Genomic DNA, 21,984 nt, shown 5'->3' on the forward strand with positions numbered 1-21,984 from the left:
TATACATAAAGCTTCTTTCAATTCATTTTCATCGTTATACAGTGTTCTACCTTATGTATATCATACAGCTATATTTATTCATTCTCCTGCCAATGACATTTTAGATCATTTCCACACATTGGTAATATGAGCAATGCTACAATAAATAAACCTGAATAGATGTCTTTATTGCTGTTGTTGTTTGGACAAATTAATCTGTAGGATAGAATCCCAGAAGAGGGAGTCTAATGGTAGTTTTAATAAATATTTTGATAATCCCTACTGAGGCTGTATCATTTTGCACTTCCAAATGCACCACACTGATACAAGGACAATTTTTAAATATTCCTAAAGGACATGTTATGTTATGTTACTGGATAAATTAATTGTACTCATCCATTAAGAGTTCTCTTAAAAAGTAAACTAAGTCATGGAAGCTTTTAAATGTGGCCACAAATTTCTTTCATACTCTTCAAGAGCTGGAACCTAATTCCTTTGAAAATGAACTAGACTGAGTGACTACCTTCTAACAAACAGATGAAGTGAAAGTGACAATGACTGCTAGGTCTAGGCCTTAAAAACGCATCCCATTTTTCTTCTTGATCTCTTTCTTGAATCACTCACTCTGTAGAAATACTTTATAACTTCTTAAATTTTACTAAATCTAACATAGAATTAAAAACTACAGTTTAAGAAATATGAACAGAGCATTATTTCTTTGAAACCTCCTCTTCTAAAAGAGGCAATACTTTGCTTTTTTTAACATCTCCCTTTTGATATGCCTTGAAAGTGATATATAAAAATATTTGTTGTATGTAAACAAGTTAAGAGACCAATAATACAGCAGAACATTAATGTTAGTTTCTTTAAACTTAAAAAACTAAAAGGAGTATAAGGGATGTTGGCAGAGGGGGAAAAACAAAATAATAAACTCAGAAAACTTGGACCCAACAGGACTTGAGGAATGATGTTTATTACTTAGCAATGCAAAAGTACCCCTACAATCTGGGTAAAATATGTGGGCATCATCCAATATACTCCAAACTTTAGTAACCAATTAGTGTCTCTTCTTCCTTCACAGTATTTAATCCAATTTTCTCATCTACTTCTACTATGCCTATTCTGATTAAATTCTGATTACCTCATGTTACAAACTTTAAGCCCTCTGATTCCTCATTACATTTCTCTAATGACATATGTTTATACATTACCACTAATTTCCCTAAAGTATAATTTCCTTTATGTTATATTTCCTACCCTCCCCAACACCTCTACCACTCCTATAAAAATATTCATTTTCTATTAATCAGCTTTTCAAAAAAAAAAAATCCCCCCCCTTTTTTTTACTATTCAAATTCTACTCATTTTGCAAAGCTTAGTTGAAATAACTCGTCCTATGTTCTATCTGTACTCCTCATAACTGTGACTATAGAAGTAATTTCTCCTTTGTGTTCATCATTTTTATCAATTTTCATTACTCACTTTACTTAATATACATAACCTTCCTGATAGAACTACAGAGGGTGGGACCATGCTCTTATTTTCTGATTCCTCCTTCTTTATGATTTGCTGTTAAACAGTTTCAGAGGGACCCAAAGATACAATATAGAATAAAAAATAAGTACTCCACGGTCTTATATTAAGAAAAAACATAATTTCACAGTCAAGAGAAAGGAACTTATGGTTCTCAACTGGTACTTGAAATTACTTAAAATTCATAGGTCTTCTACAAAGAGAGAAAAAGGAAAAAGCATGCCAGGAGAAAAATATCATATGAACAGAAAGGAGACAAAATATAAGAATTTCAAATCATTAGCTATTGAGTATAGCACATGTAGCAGTAAAAGAAATTAAACATTTGCTAAGTGATCAGTGCTTAAAGGTTTTTATAATTTCAGTGAAGTTGGGCCCTACCTTTTATCAAGAATCTCATTATTTCTTGCTTGAAACAATTAAGAGTATACTAAGTCTCTGATTTTGGCATCTCCCCCTTCCAAGCTATCACTCTTATCACTACAAGCAAAACATAGTCATGATCCAAAATACCTGTTAAAATTTTTCAGTGACTGCAAACTACTTTCAAAATAACACCTTCTTCACAATCAAAATCTCTTTTAACCTTGTCCCTCAAAGCTGCTCTCACAACCTGAGCGTAAACCATACAAAATGTCTTCTGTATGTTCTTTATCTTTTCATGCTTCCCCTGCTTACAATGGGTTCTGTGCACCTAATTCTCATCTCCAAAATTCCACTTAGCAATCTTCTACTCTTCCTTCAAGACTCGACTCCAATATAATTTCCTTTATGAAGTCTCCTTGACAATTCTCTCCTCTAAACACATTGGCAGAGTCTTTGTAGTTGATGCCAATACATTTTTTCAATATGACAAGCACTCTTCAACTACACTTAGAAATAACTGTTTACATACTCATCTCTAAACACACCATCCTTTGAGAGCAAAGCAAGGAACTCATTTTCTATTCTCAGCACCTAATACGGTGTCTGGCACAGAGCAAGTGTTTTAAGTGTTTTAAAGGAGAAGGAAATAGATGTGTGCAGGCAAAGGTGTCACTGACTTAATGCTATATTGTTGAAAGGCTTTAATATTTTAAGAGTTTGTCCTTACTTTGGCAGGTTACTGAAAAGTCACTCACAGTAAAGGTAGAATTATCTCTCAAAAAATTTAAGCTGTCAGCAACATGCAGAGGGAAGGTAAGTGAGGAGAGGTACAAAGTTAAGTGAATCCAGTTATATTTCCAAAAAAATACAATATAAATACCTTAACTTGGATAGTGATGGGATAATAAAAAAGATAATGAAAAGATTCAGGATACATTATTGAGGTAAAAATGGTAACATCTGATCTCCGAGGGCAAGAAGGAAAAGATGAGGAATCTGATTCAGCACTAAGCATGGGTAACAAAGATCCAGTAACAGAAGGGGGAACATGGGTAGGAAAGAGCAGCTGAAAATATGGACCTGAGGCTGAGACACAGTACCACGACTGAGCTATAAAGTTGAGAGATAATTTTCAAGGTAATTGTTAAAATCATGAGATTAGGAAAGACATAAAAATATTTTATCAGTGAATTTAAGAGGGTAAGGATAAAGAAATTATGCAGGTATAATAAAAGAAACAGAACTAGAAGAGCACAGGGTCTTAGAAACCAGAAGAATTTCAAGAAAGGAAAAATGTCTACTACTAAAGTGATCAAACAGTATGCAGCCTCATGACACTTAGAAAGTCAGAAGTATTTCTCAAAAAAAAAAACAAATATAACAGTTTGACAAGGATAAAAGAAGATGAATGAATGATGTAAGAAAAGAGAAGCTGTGAGTAAAAACCTTTATTTCAAAGATATATTATTCTAAGATAGTGATTTTGTAAACATCATTTTTGAAATAAACTTCCGGGCCTCCCCTCGTGGCTCAGCAGCTGAGTGCTGGGCTGCCAGGCTGCCCACAGCCTCTGCAGTGCCGATTCGTTCCCCAGCCGCCAGCGAGGGTCCCACAAAAAAAATAAATAAATAAAATAAACTTCCATTCTGAATTCTGCTTTGTATAAAAATGATTTAATATGTATTTTCCACAATTAAAGAAAGCAATACTAGTAAAAGGGTCAACATTTTATGGAGAGGAAAATATTAGAACTATTTATGACCTCATAAGGAACAGAATTAAAGAAACTAAAATAAGGTTGCAACACTGATACAGAAGGACTATTTCCAGTTAAGAAATCAAAATTTTCATATTATTCTAACTTTTTCATGTTTCCCTTACCTCAGAGAGGTAGCTAGATGAAACTGCACTTCCAATTTTCTTCAAACAGCTTTGACCTATGCTTCCATCTCATGAATTCCAAGACAGTATTAAACTGATGCATATTTTCATTAATCTGTTTAGGAAACAACAACAAAAAAGAACTTATTCAAGGCTGAAAGAAATTTTATTTGTCTAAATAACACATGAAGTAATTCTAAACATTTATCATGTGAAAACTGTACATTTTCAATATAAATTCAATGAAAAGTTTTATAGTATTTTAGAAATTTATCACTTTACCATTTTCCCAACCTTTGCCTAAAGAAATTTCCCCTTCTGAATATTTTCAACTTGAGTACTTTCAGCAAAGGTAATAGTAGTTCTGTAGAAAAATTACACACATGCAAAATTTCTGTATTGGCTTTAGATTTATGAAAAAAAATCACGTTGGAAAAAACAGAAGCACCAGTAAAATTTGCAATTCTACAATATTCAGAGCTCTGCTTAAACAAAAATATAGTTGATTTCCTAGTCAGTATCCTTGTTTTCACTTTTTATCACAGTCTCAGTTTTAATTCCAAACATCTACTTAGGCACCTTGCTGCTTTAAGGGACAAGGTTCATAAACCTACAAGATAGATATCACTAAAAATCTTAATTTACTTAAAAGATGGTATGCTGCTTGCACTTAGAGATCTTAAAATAATTTTGTTGAATATTATCTTTTAACTGAGACTTCTACAGCAAAGCATTCTCCTTTCATATTTAAAAGGCAAAAAATTTTAAGTTGTATGAAACCTATGTCCCATTGCAAGGTCAAATGTCTTTGTCTTCAAGTCCATTTAGAAGTATCATTTGTGTTACACTGAGGTTTAGTAATCTTGGCAATAATGACTAAATTCATGTAAACTGGGGCAACCTGAACCTATCTAGCATATCAGATAGCAGCCTTTCTTAAAGTCTAGAGTCTCTAACTCAGCAGACGGGCTGCCTGCCACAGAACCATACTAAATCTTTCATGGTCAAACTAAAGACAGACTGACCCTGAAAGCAATTAGTAATGCTTTGTCTGCACTTAAGAGTCTTGAACATTTTTTCAAGCACTAGTTACTGACAACTTAACCAGGTCCCTAACGTTTTTTCGGGGTACTCAAGTGACTATGAAAGTCTTAGTTCATCACATAGAAAAAAGGAGGGCAGGAATGGAGGCTTGGTATTTAGTTTTGTTTGTTTCCTTAGACATTCAAAGTCCTAAAAAAAAATTCCCTTATACTAATCAAAAAGTAAATGCATTGTGTTTCCATTTCTGGAATAGCATAAAGATTTTCCTCCAACATTATTCTTTGCCAACAACACCATTCTTCCCTAATACTGTATGAAGAGAAGAGAGGTAATCACTATATTTAACAAAATTCAGATTAACCTATTTTTATAAAGGTCCAAACAGTCCATCAAAATGACCATATTTAAAATATAAGGTCTGATTCTAATTCTATTATATTGACATGGATCAAAAATAAATAAAATTAACATGTAAACTACTTGTTTATTACAACAACCACTGTTTAAACTATTACAGTTTTCTAAATGGTGCTGGGAAAACTGGGTCGCTACATGCAAAAGAATGAAGCTTGACCACTACCTCACACCATACACAAAAATCAACTCAAAATGGATTAAAGAACTAGACATAAGACCTGAAACCATAAAATACATAGAAGGAAATATAGGCGAAACACTACGGGATTTGCACATCAAAGACATCTTTACAGACACATCACCCAAAGCAGTGATAGTGAAGAGAAAGATAAACAGCTGGGACTACATCAAATTAAAGAGCTTCTGCACAGCAAAAGAGACAATAACAAAAACAAAGAGAAACCCCACCAACTGGGAGAACATTTTTGCACCCAACACTAATGATAAAGGACTGATCACAAAAATCTGCAAAGAGCTGATGAGACTCAGCAACAACAAAGAAAATAATCCAGTCAAAAAATGGGCAGAAGAGCTAAAAAGAAACTTCTCTGAAGAGGAAATGCAAATGGCCAACAGACATATGAAAAAATGTTCAACATCACTTGTAATCAGGGAAATGCAAATCAAAACTACCATGAGATACCATCTCACACCAGTGAGAATGGCACATATTAAAAAAACTAGCAACAACAAATGTTGGCGAGGATGTGGAGAAAAAGGAACTCTTGTGCACTGTTGGTGGGAGTGCAAACTGGTCCAACCACTATGGAGAGCTGTGTGGAGATTTCTGGACCTACTAAACATAGAGCTTCCATATGATCCAGCAATTCCACTCCTAGGTATTTACCCAAAGGACACAGAAACATCAATTCCAAAGAGCACCTGCACTCCTATGTTTATAGCAGCACTGTTTACAATAGCTAAGCTTTGGAAACAACCCAAATGCCCAAAAATAGATGACTGGATCAAGAAGATGTGGTACATATATACCATGGAATATTACTCAGCATTCAAAAAAGATAAACACATGCAATTTGCAGCAACATGGATGGCACTGGAAGGGATCATGCTCAGCGAAATAAGCCAAAAAGAAAAAGAAAAATACCGGATGGTCTCACTCATAGCAGGAATCTAGAAAACTTAAATAAGGGACCAGGAAAATGAATATAAGAAAGTGAAAATCAAAATCAACAAAAAACTATGAACCAGAGACACTTGTTGGGGGGTGGGGGCGGGAGGGGAAGGATTGGGGTCAGAATGGGGCGTTTGCAATTGTATGGGGGAATATAAAAATAAAATTTAATATTAAAAAAAAAATAATAAAAAAAAAAAATAAACTATTACAGTTTTCTTGGTATGAATAAAAGCTTCAAGTTAATAAGAAAAAGGAAAAACATTATCATAAGAATCTTCAAATATACCATCTTCAAGGTCCAAGACCCAGAATCATCTCTCCTCCCTCCATTCTCTCACACATACCAAAACATGATAACACATAAACTACAGAAAACTGTTTTTGAAGGTTGGACTTAAGACTGGCTAAAAAAAACCTAGTAAGATATGAGTTAAATAAAAGAAAATTAAAGACCAGGTCCACAAAACACTTTACATACTAGAAATTGTATGCATAAAGCATTTACTAACCTTTGCTATATAGTGCTATAATCCTATAAGCAGAGATCTATAAAAACATACATGTGCAGAAGTAAGATTTGCTTCATAGGAAAGGAGAGCATAAATACGCTTTGGATAAAACTCAGTCTAAGACAAAATTTAAAATTATTTTCGAGTTAGTACCAGAATGTCAAAAAGTAGTGATTTTCTTAGTATTTACTAAATTAATAATACTATGGATTTTTCCCTCCACTATTCTATACCCCCTTCATCTTTTATGTCTCCTTTCTTAGCACCCATAAAAGTATCCTTCTATCTTACAAAAACTGCTATAAACACTAGAACTTCATTTATATAACCATTGGAAATTACAAGAAACCAAATTACAAAATAAATAAATAAATAAATCTGTTGGGTTCAAACCGAAGATATTACTACTACAATCTTTGGTACACTAACTGGAAAATCCAAACATTTTACTTCACTGCTAAATATAATTTTAGCAATAAGTAACTCAAATGAACAGTTTAATTTAGGTTAGTTTATTATGACTATTGTAATGAAGCATGTAATTATATAACATAAAAAGGGAGGTCAACTTATGAACAGGTTATATTAAATGTTTCCAAAATTCACTTATAAAATGAATAAAAGATTTTGAAATTCAAGATGACACTTCTAATAAAAGCAAACATACAGTGTTAATTAACCCACAATACAAATAAACTTTAAAATACAATTCTATCCTAGCACTCTTCTGCTTAAGTATATTTCCACAATAAACTTTAAGTTTCTTATTCATGACTGTATTTTAGAATCTGACAGTTACTGACACAGAGCAGAATTTCAATAGATAGCTAAAGTATTGAAGAGCAATGAAATCCAGATATTAAGCTGAATCATCTAGAAAACCATACCAATCTTTTTTTTCATTTTATATATTTTTACATCATTTTTCACTTTTGCTCAATGTATATGCATTTTTATCTTGGTTATAGTCCCCATATAATTCCCATCCCCCTAATTCTCCCCCCCCCGCCCAGGTAGTGTGTCTCTGGTTTATAGTTGCTTGTTGATTTTGATTTTTACTTTATTATAATTAGTTTTTTTCCTGGTCCCTTATTTAGGTTTTCTAAATTCCTGCTATGAGTGAGATCATCTGGTATTTTTCTTTTTCTTTCTGGCTTATTTCACTCAGCATGATCCCTTCCAGCTCCATCCATGTTGCTGCAAATTGCATCAGTTTATCTTTTTTGATTACTAAGTAATATTCCACTGTGTATATGTACCACTTCTTATTGAGCCAGTCATCCATTTTTGGGCATTTTGGGTTGTTTCCAAAGCTTAGCTATTGTAAATAGTGCTGCTATAAACATAGGGGTGCAGGTGCCCTTTGGAATTAATGTTTTTGTGTCATGTGGGTAAATACCTAAGAGTGGAATTGCTGGGTCATATAGAAGCTCCATCTTCAGCAGGTTGAGGAATCTCCACACAGCTCTTCATAGTGGTTGGACCAGTTTGCACTCCCACCAGCAGTGCAGGAGAGTTCCTTTTTCTCACATCCTCACCAACATTTGTTGTTGCTAGTTTTTTTTTAATATGTGCCATTCTCACTGGTGTAAAATGGTATGTCACTGTAGTTTTGATTTGCATTTCCCTGACTACAAGTGATGTTGAACATTTTTTCATATGCCTGTTGGCTGTTTGCATTTCCTCTTTGGAGAAGTTCCTTTTTAGCTTTTCTGCCCATTTTTTGACTGGATTATTTACTTTGTTTTTGTTGAGTCTCTTCAGCTCTTTGCAGCTTTGTAGTCCTTTATCATTAGTGTTGTGTGCAAAAATTTCCTCCCAGTCGGTAGGGAGTCTCTTTGTTTTGGGAAAACCAGACCAATCTTAACTACAGCAAAGAACCAAACGCAAGAGGAAACATTTCTTCTAAAAAAGCATCAAAAAAGATGCTTAATTCCAGGTTAAGAAAGCTATGGTCTAAGATAACTGTGGCAATTTCCCCCCTCCGCCACCTCTTCCACCCCCCCTACTCCCCATCCCCCTCCCGGAGCAAATGAGTGGCTTAGTAAAAAGCATTTGATTCAGTTCTGGCGAGTGAGAGACATACAAGGCTAAGTTTGCTAGGGAGCATCTGGGAAAAGTTTTTCTGGCTAATGAAAAAAGACACTCAGGTGAAAAACATTCTTATCCACCCCCCTCCCCCGCCCCCCACCCGGCAACTCTGGGTTTGAATTTGTGTTTTGTTTTGTTAAAGATTTACTTATGCAGACAAGAACTGGGGTACAGGCCAGAGGTGCAGGGGAGGGTGGGGGTGAGAGAATTCACCAGAGACAGAGTGGGGAATAGAACAGGCAGATTGACTGAAATACACTGCTGAGGGGAGCAGCGGGCAAGACAGGAGAGGTCTGCTGCACCATGTGGGTTGCTCCCTGGCCGGCTGGGGATCGAACTCGTGCAGCAGTGCTGCAGAGGCTGCGGATTGTGTTGCTTAACCCCTTGTGCCACCAGGGAGGCCCTGGGTTTGAATTTGTTAAGCAAAACTATAGCAGCCATTTTGAGACAATGAAGTAACAAACAATCTAAGAGAACAACGAATGCAACATTAAAAGATGAAAACAACGTGGGTCCTAAAAATGTCATGTTTGAATGAATTAATCCTAAAAGCAGCTTATTAACTTGAATCTTTTTTATTGTATTAAAATCCTTGTATTAGTTAAACAAGTTTCAATTGCTAAAAGTAACCCAGTAGGTCACAAAGATTTAGGAACAGATATACCATTTACTTTCATGAATTCAACTCTTACCTATACATGATGTCCCCCTAAATTGGTATCTCAATCTGGATCATTCTTTTGAACTAGACACATATTTCCAAACTATTAATAGTCACATTAAATATATATCCCAGTGTTGGGCCTCCCCGGTGGCGCAGCGGTTGAGCGCTGGGTTGCGAAGCTGCCCGCAGCCTCTGCAGCGCCGGTTCGATCCCCGGCTGCTCCCCAGCCACCGGAGGAGGGTCCCACATGGCGCGCAGACCTCTCCTGCCGCCCGCTGCTCCCCTCAGCAGTGTACTTCGGTCCTTCTGCCTGTTCTGCTCCCCGCTCTGGCTCTGGTGAATTCTCTCACCCTCCCGCGCTTCTGACTGTATCCAGTGCATGTATAAACAAAACAAACAAACAAATAAATAAATAAATAAAACATGCCTCTATTAAAAAAAATATATATATCAGGTGTTAAAAAAAATATATATATATATCCCAGTGTTATATTAAGAGAACAGGATCTATGAGCACAAAAATTGCTTTCATACACCTATTCACTTTTCTAGCTGCTAACAAACAGCATTATCTACCCAAGGTCAAAGATCATGATCTTGTGATCACCAGTCCTACCTCCCTCTGTTTCATCTACTATAGTCAGGCAGTTACTAAATGCTACCCATTTAGTAACTATAACATTTTTAAAATGTGTCTCCATCTTTCTCTGTATTATATAGTATAGGCCTACATCTTTCATCTAGCCTTCATCCATTCTTACCTCTTTCACTTTATACCCATGTTTTTAAATTATAAATGTGCTTCATGAAAAGAGTATAAACATCATAAGTCATTGTAAAAACAATAATTAGATTAATGAATCTCTTATACATTGCTGGTGAAAACCTACAATGCTGCTGCGAATTGGGGAAACAGCTTGGCACTTTCTGTAAAAGTTAAGTATATACATAGAGTCAACACGAGTCATAATTTCTTCTATGAAAAAATCTACTCAAGAGAAAAGAAAATGTGTCTACACAAAGACACACACACATGTTCTCAGCAGCACTAGTCATATTAACCAGAAACTCAGAAACAATTCAAATGTTCACCAACTAGTGAATGAATAAACAAAATGTGACATAATCATACAACAGAATAATACCAGGAAATAAAAAGGAACAGAATACTGACTGATGCAAGTTATAACATGAATGAGCCTTATAAATATAGTAAAAGAAGCCAGATGCCAAAAACTATATATTTTAGAAGTATATGAAATGTTCTGAGCAGAAAAGTTCAAATACAGAAAGCAAAGAGTAGTTGTATAGAGAAAGAATAGGAAATGGGAAATTTGGGACAGGAAGGAAGTGGTCTAAAATATTCACAGTACAACTCTAAAAATTTACTAAAAATAAAAAAATACAAGTGTGATTTAAAAATTTTCAGTGATTTCAAATTATATACAAAATGAAATCCAAATTCTTTAAGTGGACACTCAGAGATTGCCATTATCTGCATTTAGTCTATTTAACCCGCTATTTATGTTCTGCTGTAATATAATCTCTGCCCCCAAATTTCCTACTGGTCATATTAAACCATTTGCTATTTCCTAAATATCCTCAGCTACTTAATGCTTCTACCTTTCTTCAGACTTGCTATTGTAATTCAAAAATCAAAATGCTCTTTATTTCCTGGCAGTGGATTTCCCTTTGTCCTCACAAAGATCCATCTCCAATATCTCTTCTGTTGAGTCCTCCCCACTCCCTACATAGCTCTTGTCCCACGAGGCCTGGTAATAAGACACTGTAGCACGTATCATACTGAATTATGATTATCTATTTATAGGTATATCTCCTTTATTAAGACAGCCTCTGAGTACAGTAATAGCATTTTACTAATGCTTGTGTCCCTTGTGTTTTAAGAGCAATCTAGTACCCAGAACAGAGTGTAATCAATATGTTTTTGAATAAGTGACTGAATAAAGAGTGACAATGAAGAGAAAAATCCAAAGGAAGAAAAAAATGAGCTCTGCACATTAGCTTTGCTTATGTTTTATATAAGAGAAAAATGTTTATCAGTTTAGGATTGGTTAGTCACACTAAACAATGTACAGAATGAAAAATATCTATTTATGCTGACAGATATTCTGAATACTTTCAGTTAAAAAAATCATATAAATCGCTCTTCCATTATCGTGTGTGTGCGTGTGTGTGTGTGTGCATATACAACTTGTTTTAGGAAGATGAAGGGCTGAAAGGTGTTCTGAGTCTAGGCAAAAAAATGAAAACAACCTAATGAATGAATCAACAAGTGCTTTCTATGCAGTGGAATATTATACAGCCATAAAAATAAATGAACTACATATAGAGTAAAAAATGTAACTTTAAAATTATATAAACAGGTAAGCCACTGACAAACTTAAAAAAAATGAAGTCAAAAAGAACTGATTCAGATACAACAATGATGAACTTTTTAAACTTTATGCTAAGGTAAAGAAGTCAGACACTAAAGGTCATATATTTCGTATGATTCCATTTTTATGAGATGTCTAGACTATACAAATACCATAGAGACAAAAATAGATTAGTGGTTGTTTGGGGCATGGAGTGTAGGGTGGGAATGGAGAAAGACACCCAAAGGATAATCCATAAAAATTAACAAAAAAATTTATTTCATCAAAACTAAAAAAGTCTGCTCTGTAAAATATCCTAAGAAAATGAAAAAGCAAGGTACAAGCTAGAATATATTTGCAAACCATATATGGGACAAAGGACTCATCTAGAATACATTTTAAAATCTCCAAATTCAACTTTAAAAATTTCAACTGGAAAATGGGCAAAGAAACTGAAGAGATATTTCACCAAGATATTTGGATGGCAATTAAACATATCAAAAGATACAGTCAACACCACAAGCCACTGAGGAAATGCATATCAAGAGTATGCTGAGATATTACTACACACCTACTAGAACAGCCACAGTGAAAACACAATGACAATACCAAGTGCTGCCAAGAATGTGAAGAAAACGGATCACATACCTGCTGGTTTGAATGTAAAATGGCACAGCCACTTTGGAAAATGGTTTGAAAGTTTCCTTAAATTCTAAATATACACTTAGATATAACCACCAGCACTTCAGTGCACTTGTCCCAAAGAAATGAACCTGAATGTTTTACATCAGTTTTCTTTTCAATAGTCAAAAACTGGAAACTTTCAATAGGTGAATGTTTAAACAAACTATGATACATCCACACTATACAATCTTATTCAGAAATGAAAAAGAACTACTGATTCACGCAACATGGAAGAATCCAAAGGATCAGAATGAGTGAAAAAGGCCACATATAAGAACATTCCATTTATAAAATGCTTAAAATTTTTAGACAAAATAATAGAGACAGGTGTGTGAGTAGCACTAAGATCTTTGTGGTGATAGAATCTGTCTCTAGCAGTGGTTACACAAGTCTACATGTATATTTAAATGGCACAGAAGTATACATACAAAATGTACCAATGTCAATTTCTAGTTTGATATTGTACTCCATGTAGAATGAAGTAACCACTGGGCTGGGGGGTAAGTGAAGGGCACATGGACCTCTACATGCTAGTTTTTGAAGTTAAAAATTTTCTAAGCCCTACTTTCTGAAAATGTTGTTTCCTCATTATCCATGTGTTATCCATTGTTCAAAGGTTTCTTCCACATCAGCGAAAGTTCTGCAGTGATTTCTAATACTCTGTGGACATGAAGAGTCCCTATAGCAGAACACCAATTACAGTTCCTAGGTCAAATTCTGATCATTAGTGCCCTCTGTACCCCTGACGCTATGGCTCTGGGAAGCAGTATTACCCCTAGGTGAGTGTGGATATATTCTAAGAGGCAGCAAAGGCACCAAATTTGAAGCAGCCATCTAATCAGAACGAACCCCCAAATAATCATTACCTGTCTATTCCTTTTCAATTTATCTTTCCTGACAATAAAATAGAAAAACCACTCCTATATTTTCATTTTTCAATTTAATTAGTTAGAAATAGATATCACCCATTTTTTCCTGTAGACTTTTGAGAAATTATCAATGTATTTGTTTTATTAGCTGAAAGATAAAAGCACCACAAAGAAATCCCTTTGAATAGATTCACTATACACAAAATAGTAAAATTTCTACTATCAGTAATCAGTATGTAATTCTAGCTTGTTAAGGATTCACCAGTTCTAAAATGTGTATTGTTTACCTTCTCAAATGAATCACAAAGGTTATTTAGAATTAACATATCCCACTCTGTCTCTAGTGAATCCTCTCAACACCCCTCCCACACCTCTGGCCTGCACCCCAGCTCTTATATGAATAAAAAATATTTTAAAAAATAAAAATTAAAAAAAAAAAGAATTAACATGAACACCAATCACAGAATTATGCTACCATATATGCTGAAACTGTCTGGGACTATTAATACCTAATGCTGTTTGTTCCAGTCTAAATGGTCCTAGACAAGTGCTGTTTATTTACTTATTTTCTTGCTTGTCTGCTTATTTGTTTTAATTTGTATCCCTATTTCTTGATTAGGTTTTCTTCTTCTTGCCAACAGCTTTCCAGAATGCATGTTTGCTAATATAATATAACCACACCATCACCCCATTTTTCATTTACATCATCCTTGGGAATCAGAAAATAGCTTAATGCAGCTTTGTGGTTCTGGTCTATAAAAATAAAAAGGCTGTATATGAATGCCTGAGACTGAAGGTATAAAAACTGAACATGTGTTATGATCAAGAAATTTTTATGCTGTGGTATTATAATGATTTAAAAAAGACTACTTCAAGTGAAGGGGAAGATGAGATACCTGAGTGAGTCAATCCAGGAAAAAACAAAAATGGGTGGGGTTAAAAACTATAAACATCTCAAAATGCCTATTCAACATTTCTAATGAAATGTTAAAAGTTTAAAAATACCAAACAGAACTCTTTATCTTGTTTTCCATCCTCTTACAAACCAGTTCCTCTTGAATTCATTATTTAGCTTAATGTACAACTGTTTACACAAAAATATTTTGCATTACCTAGTAAAGTTGTCAGTGTACTAACTCAAAGATCCTAGCTCTGGGTACATACAGAACTTTTTGCAAATATCTACCAGAAAGCTTGTACAAAAATATTTACAGCAGCATTTTCTTAATAGCAAAAATGAAAGGAAACCCAAGTGTCCAACAACAATAAAATGAATAAACTGTAGTATATTCATATAATGGGATGACCTCATAGTGGTAGTGAAAATGAATTATGCCTCAGCCAAGTATGTCAAAAATCATAATGTAGAATAAAAAAATTCAAGTCCAAGAATACATACATACATTATGAGTCCATTAAAATAAAGTGCAGAAATAGGAAACACTAAAAAAAATGCATATTAAAGGAAAATACAAAAGCAATAAAAGTTAAGGGAGCAATACCAAATTTAAGATGGTTCTTTTGAGGAGGGAGAGGCAACTGTTGTTAGCATGGGGGGGTTCAAAGATGCTATGCCATTATATATCTTAAGGTAGGAGGTTGGAACAAAGATATTAATTATTATGTAAAATGTGTATCTATATCGGGACCTCCCCCAGTGGCGCAGCGGTTGAGCGCTGGGTTGCGAAGCTGCCCATGGCCTCTGCGGCGCTGGTTCGATCCCCGGCTGCTTCCCGGCCACCGGAGGAGGGTCCCACATGGCGTGCAGACCTCTCCTGCCGCCCGCTGCTCCCCTCAGCAGTGTACTTCGGTCCTTCTGCCTGTTCTGCTCCCCGCTCTGGCTCTGGTGAATTCTCTCACCCTCCCGCGCTTCTGACTGTACCCAGTGCTTGTATAAATAAATAATCTTTAAAAAAAAAAAGTATATCTATATCATATATACCCTTGTATGTAGGATAGATTTTAGAATAAAATTTTAATGTAAAATAAAAATGACTAAATGTTAGCATGTCTAAAATCTGAGTACTGGGTACACAGATGTCTTTTATAGTACTTCCTATATTTTTATAATCTGTATTAACTTGCTTTTTTTTTTTAATTAAGAGCAAAGTACAAACAATTTTGTAGTCCATGGTAGGGTGGAAAAATGGCTCACTCTAAAAGAAACTAAAGAAATACAACAACCAAATGCAATATAAATTCCTTAGTTCCTGGATCAAAAATCAAAACTGTTTTGGAAGAAAAATAGAGCAAATTTTAATAAAGGGCAGTAAATTATATAATAGTATTGTATAATATTAAATTCTGAGGCTACACTAAAATATTTAGGGATTAAATGTTGAGATATTTTCAGCTCTTTTTCAATTGTCTCAAATAAAAAATAAGAGTATATGTTTACATAAACAGAGAAGGCAGATGAGGCAAAATCTTAGCAAGTGACCTGGTGAATATAACTGACATGGGAGTTTACTATGTGTTCAACTTTTACATGAACCTTAAAGTTTTTAAAATAAAAATTTGGAGAAAATATGTACTTTATCAGTTGTGAGCTATAATTTTACACATAGATTTTATTTAGTAAACCAAGTCAACATGACAGATCATTAAAATCAAACTTTGAGGAGGGGATTATGTTTACTGAAATAAGTGAAAGACTAAATGATTTTACTCACGCATAGAACATAGAGAAACAAAACAAAGGAACCAGCAAAACTATACCAAAACCAACCCTAGAAATATGACCACAGATCTGAGGCTATAGGAGGAGGACCCAAAGAACGACGATGGAGGTCTATGGGTGTGCTGGTGGTGGGTGTGGTGACATATATCTGAGGAGATGAGAACCTATTACCCTAAATCATACATAGTGTTGTAAACTAATGTTACCTCCATTAAAATGTATGTATTTTAAATCAAATATTGACAGTTCTACAAGGAAGTTCCAAGATTTTCCTCCATCAGCAAATTTTAAAACACTTTTTCCTAGAAACTGTAAATTATAGGCTGTTCAATAGAAAAAAAAATACATTTTGCGTAACCGGTCAAAGATTATGGCTGTGCTTCAGCCATAATCAATCTGAGAACATGGAGTTTTAAAAAATTGTTTGGCAAGTCAATTGTACTATATATAATTTACAAAGATTTTGTTAATATTGCTAAAAGAGATATACCGACACATTAGAACATAGTAAACTATCCTACTTAGCAAATAGAAGAACGTTTAAAATTTTTTCTCAGATCTATTTCCTAATGATGCATACCAACCGTAAGATTATATTTAAAATCTTTTATAGGATTACTAAAGATGAGGTAATAAATGCAGAAGAAATTCCTTAGAAATGTGAACAGTTTCCTAAAAAAAACTATGCTTCAAGAAAATGGATAACTACCTATCACTTCAAGGATGTACTGGTTATGTTAGAATTTAATCCAATTCTCTGGTGTATAATATTTGGCTTAATTATTATTTACTGAAATCTTAAAAGTACCTTCATTAAATATCCAACAGTCATTCATCCAAGATACGTGCATCAATGTAACTAACAAATGATTTTCTACAAATTACAGAAAATAAAATTATTTTCAATTAACAGCACTCATAAAATCCATCCTTTATACAGGAACATGCAAACTATTCACTTCCAACAGGAGGCGGAAACAGACTACAGATTATTTCCTCCCAAGGCTGGGTGTGGGACACTGTCAGTACATGTCCGTAGGTGGGTAAACACACAGGGTAGAAAGTTTTAGCTAGGAAGCCTGCATTTAAGTTTTCATCTCTGTGTGATGAGAGGCAGGTAGTTAATTACTGAATAGCACTGTCTTTTAAATCAGTGAGTCACATGCCTAAGGGAGGGGCTTGTAAGCAGGATGAACAACAACCAGGGCAATCAAGCAAGATTTCAAACAGCAGCAACAACAGGTTTTAAAGAGTTTCAAACAGATAATTAGAAGCAACTATCTCAATACAGTGCACATAATCCAATAGCTTTACTATGGACTACCCATCTTCTTGCAAAACATACTGTGTATTTCGGGGTCTAAGTTTGTGAGGCTAGATATGCTTAAATTTCAGAGAACTAGGTCTAGCATCAGTGCGTAGTTAAGAGTGAAAGGAAGAACGCTCATGATACTTCCAAGGGCACTACTAAAAATTTTTAAACATTTAAGACATAGTTTCCTGCTAGAAGGCAACATTCAGTGAACTTGGAGAGTAAAGCAGTAAGTATAGTAAAACTTAAAAAAGAGTGCTAGATAACAATACAAATATTGTCGTTAACACCATACATGATGATTAAATGAGAAGTACAGAAAATGATTGCTTCACAGGTGGAAAGAGCACTGTGGGCTAGATTTAAAGAGGTCCTCGAAACACTGGCAGTGTTTGCATACAAGGAAGAGGGGTACAGGCTCAAATCCGCATTCCAACAGTGGGCCAAGGGGCCCAGGAAGGGGGCCTTTGGCCTGGCTATCTACCAGGGGCCTGGAAGATAAAGGGGAAAAACAGGATAATCTGACCCAGATGACAAACACACAAGTGCCCCAAAGTGCAGTCCAGCAGACATGAATATTCATTTTAGTTCTGCTAGTCATGCTTTAAAGATCTGATAGTTCTTAATATAAACCCTCCAACAATCAAGATGTCAAGATGTTTGAATTCCACCTACCATTCCCTGGGGAAGAAAGGGATAAAGAGAAGAACACAGTGATAAGAGCCTGGGTTCTGTAGTCAGACTGAGAATCATGGTTAGAAGTCTGGCTCCACCACTTACCAGCTGTAAAACTTGGACCAAGTTGCTTAACCCTCCTCAGTACTCAATCTGTAAAACAAGGACAGTAATTGCATGTCCCTGAAAGGTGAGGATCAAAGGAATTAATGTAGGTATAGCACTTAGGACAGTGCTAGGCAAATGTAAGTACTTTCTAAGTATAAGCTACTATTTCACTGTTCTCTATCAATAGAAAATTGGCTGTATCCTCATAGAGTAGTTAGAATTTTATATAAAGAAGAATATAAGCAGCTGTATAAAAATGTTGACAGCTACAGAAAACATTCTGAATCACTAACAGGAATAGACCATTCATTAATTAATAACAATATCTAATATTTTCAAACACTGGCTAGTTGATTTAAGAACAAAAATACAACAAAGATAGTATTCTCAAGTTCCTATGAGCCAGCTGTGCTAAATTCTGTACATTTTTTATTTTTTATCTTGCTTAATCCTTAAATTAATGAGGCAGGTACCTTTACTAATTCCATATTACAGATAAGAAAACCAAGAGTCAAAGTGGTTAAGTATTGTGCACAAAGCCACAGAGTGAAAATATGTAATTGGGATGTTAACCCAGGTCAATGAGTCTCCAGAGACTGGACTTTAAATCCTAAACGATACTCTATTTCCAAATCTAGGACCAAATGACCATGATATAACAACAGATTAAAATATAAAAGGGTATTTTAAAATAATAAAATTATAGGGGATGGGGGTCTCTAGCTAAAGAGTATAAGTTTGAATTCAAAGTGCTAAAAATGTTCTAAAATTGACTGTGGTGATAGCTGCAAATATCTGTGAATACACCAAAACCCAGTGATGTGTACCATAAATGGATGAATTGTATAATATGTAATTATACCCCAATAAAGTTGTTTAAAATATTCTTGCAAAAGGTAAAATTAGGCTAGATGGTAATTGGGGCTTTAGCCAATTGGTACAGAATAAAAAACTGGTATAGTATTAAAAAATGAATTTAGGCTAGAAAAATAACTATTTTCAAAACAGAAAGATACAGAATCAATAGGAAAAAAATTAAATATTATGTGTATGTTGACGTTAGACTTAAATAATAAATGAAATGCAGACTGAGAAATATCTGTAACCATGAAATAAAACAATGATCCCCTTCCAGGAAAGTCCAACATTTTGGCAAGACAGGAAAACAACACTTTCATCACATGGTTACTCACTTTTAGCAAGGGGAACAGTAGAAGACATAGGCAACATGAAATTTTTAAATAAATGTAATGACACTAAACGTCCTCCAAACACCCTTGTGGGCTCTAAATAAGTGTAATCTCTCCAGAGGGTAATTTGGTAATATGCACTATGCACCCACTAGCCTAGCAATTTTACTCAGAGATTTATATTTTGCTAATAAAAATCTGCTTTAAAATATCATGACATACTTAATAAGATTTAGTTACATGAATAGCATTATAATAACATTCTTAATGGTAGCAAAGCAAAAACAGAAATCTAAATAAACTGCAGTACATTCATATAGTAAGTGCCCATTATTATTTTTTATGTATTATCTTATTACTTAGAACAAATCTACTAGTTGGATAAGACTGTTATCTCCTTTTTCCAGATGAGAAAACTGTAACTAGAGGAATAACAAGGTCATAAAGCTAGTAAGTAGTTGGAGTACTGACTTCAACCTAGGTAGAGTCAACACTGCCAGTTTGTATAGCTACTATGTTATACAACAGAAGAAGAAATCCTTGGAAATACACTCATATTAAAGAAAATAGGAAAAAAATCAGACAGGAAAACCATAGGCAAGTAGTACAATCTTTCTTATACATTAAAACAAAACATGGAACAGGTAACAAACAGTCCCAATTTTTTTTTTTAAAGATTTATTTATTTATACAAGAGCTGGGGTACAGGCCAGATCTGTGGGAGGGTGAGAGGATTCACCAGAGACAGAGCAGGGAACAAAACAGGCAGACTGACTGAAATACACTGCTGAGGGGAGCAGCAGGCGAGACAGGAGAGGTCTACTGTGCCATGTAGATTTCTCCCCGGCCAGCCAGGATTGAACCCGCGCTGTAGAGGCTGTGGACAGTTTCACAGTGCCCAAATTTAACAGTGGTTATCGCTGAATGGTGGTAATGATTCTCTTTGTGCTTTTTTGCATTGTCCACATTTGTATTACAAGGTAATATTTTATTTTATTTTTTTTTAAATATTTTATTTATTTATTTATTTGTTTGTTTGTTTATTATTTATACAAGCACTGGGTACAGTCAGAAGCGTGGGAGGGTGAGAGAATTCACCAGAGCCAGAGCAGGGAGCAGAGCAGGCAGAAAGACCGAAGTACACTGCTGAGGGGAGCAGCGGGCAGCAGGAGAGGTCTGCGCGCCATGTGGGACCCTCCTCCGGTGGCCGGGGAGCAGCCGGGGATCGAACTGGCGCTGCAGAGGCTGCGGGCAGCTTCACAACCCAGCGCTTAACTGCTGCGCCACTGGGGAGGCCCACAAGGTAATATTTTAAAAGAACAATTCTTTTTTAAAAAGATAGTAACATTTTCAAGTATTCAGAAAACACAAGCAATAAAAAAACATGGAAGCTGTTCAATTTGTAAATGGGTTACAGGCGAGTTCAACTGGTAGGGGCCAAAGTGGCAATGGTAAGTATAAGTATGTTTTTAAAAGGCATGACAGGAGCTAGCTAGGTATAGACTACCATTTTGATTAGTTCCAGCAGTGAAATAAAGAATGGTATATAGCCTCACCAAGTAACAGCAACATCAAAGGAAGGTTTTGTTGGTTTCTTCTTAATTTGAAGGAAAGTTGATCAGGGTTGTAACATAACTGGTAATAGAGTATGTTAAGGATGGGAAGATAGAAAATGAAAGGGACATGTCAGAAGACAAGGATTACCCATAGAAAAAGGGAAACTTGTGAAATGAGAAGAAAAGGACTCAAAGATGTTGGAGGTAGTGGGAAGAAACTGACAGCACTTAAATTTCATGCATTCAAACTTCCCTAAGAAATAGAAAGTGAAGTAATCTTCTATTTAAAACTAAGAGTGGGGCCTTCCCGGTGGCGCAGCGGTTGAGTGCTGGGTTGAGCGCTGGGTTGAGAGGCTGCCCGCGGCCTCTGCAGTGCCAGTTCGATCCCCGGCTGCTCCCCGGCCATGGGAGGAGGGTCCCACATGGCGCGCAAACCTCTCCTGCCGCCCGCTGCTCCCCTCAGCAGTGTACTTTGGTCCCTCTGCCTGCTCTGCTCCCCACTCTGGCTCTGGTGAATTCTGTCACCCTCCCGCGCTTCTGACTGTACCCAGTGCTTGTATAAATAAATAAACAGACAAACAAATAAATAAATCTTAAAAAAAAATAAATTAAAAAAATTAAAAATTAAAAAAAAAATTAAAACTAAGAGTGGGTGCCTACCTGGTGGCGCAAGGGGTTAAACACCGCACTATGAAGCAATCCACAGCCTCTGCAGCAGGAGTTCGATCCCCAGCTGGCCAGGGAGCAACCCACATGACACAGCAGACCTCTCCTGTCTCGCCTGCTGCTCCCCTCAGCAGTGTATTTCAGTCAGTCTGCCTGTTCTGTTCCCCACTCTATCTCTGGTGAATCCTCTCACCCCCCGCATCTCTGGCCTGTACCCCAGCTCTTATATGCATAAATAAATAAATCTTAA

The 21,984-nt window shown here is 35.5% G+C and overlaps 1 protein-coding gene across 4 annotated transcripts in view; it reads right to left on the reverse strand.

Moving 5' to 3' along the window:
- Positions 1-21,984, reverse strand: part of BMPR1A (bone morphogenetic protein receptor type 1A) — a 102,068-nt gene that overhangs the window by 40,397 nt on the left and 39,687 nt on the right. For 3 of the 4 annotated variants that reach the window (XM_037497288.2, XM_054690332.1, XM_037497289.2), the window contains exon 2: positions 3,760-3,874. The exons of the other annotated variant lie outside the window; for it this stretch is intronic. The gene's annotated coding sequence lies outside the window, so the exon portion shown is untranslated. The remainder of the gene's footprint in view (positions 1-3,759; positions 3,875-21,984) is intronic. 4 annotated transcript variants of the gene reach the window in all.

The sequence above is a fragment of the Talpa occidentalis genome, unplaced genomic scaffold (genome assembly GCF_014898055.3).
Source record: "Talpa occidentalis isolate TD23 unplaced genomic scaffold, MPIMG_talOcc4v2.1 talOcc4.8, whole genome shotgun sequence".
Classification (NCBI taxonomy): Eukaryota; Metazoa; Chordata; class Mammalia; order Eulipotyphla; family Talpidae; genus Talpa; species Talpa occidentalis.